Source organism: Alligator sinensis, unplaced genomic scaffold, assembly GCF_000455745.1.
Source record: "Alligator sinensis unplaced genomic scaffold, ASM45574v1 scaffold1667_1, whole genome shotgun sequence".
Lineage (NCBI taxonomy): Eukaryota > Metazoa > Chordata > Crocodylia > Alligatoridae > Alligator > Alligator sinensis.
The window spans coordinates 447,230-447,674 of record NW_005842504.1 but is presented as its reverse complement, the minus strand read 5'-3'; the positions used below and the strand labels follow the sequence as shown (position 1 = coordinate 447,674).

General features: G+C 69.4%; 1 protein-coding gene across 1 annotated transcript in view; it reads right to left on the bottom strand.

Annotated features, from left to right (window-relative positions):
* LOC102373748 (periaxin) overlaps positions 1-445 on the bottom strand; it is a 10,059-nt gene that overhangs the window by 3,995 nt on the left and 5,619 nt on the right. The window lies entirely within an intron of this gene.

Genomic DNA, 445 nt, shown 5'->3' with positions numbered 1-445 from the left:
CCCCCAACTCGCTCACCCTCTGGATCTGTCACAGGATCGGGGCCCACGGTGTGCACGCGCACAGGGGTCAAACTGCTCGGCCTCCCCCCCAGTTTGGAGGGGGCGACGGGCACTTCTGATCCACTCCCCGGCTTTGGGCAACACCAGCTCGGCCCCATCATGCCACCTGCACCCGGGCTGGTCTTTGACCTGCGCTCCAGTGCCCCAGGGGCTTTAGGAGACTGGACCCCTGCCCCGTCCCTATGCAAAGCGCTGCCACGCGTGCCCCAAGCGGGCACAGAAACCACCGCCCGGAAAAGGGGAGGGCTGCGGCTCCAGGGCCAGTCTGGGCCATACGGGTGCTCGGCCAGGGGGCCCGGGTGATTGGGGCCCCTCCAGTACCCTCGGCCCGGGGCTCCCCCCACACGCCCACCCCTGTCCCCCAAAATCCAGCCCCGCGAGCAGA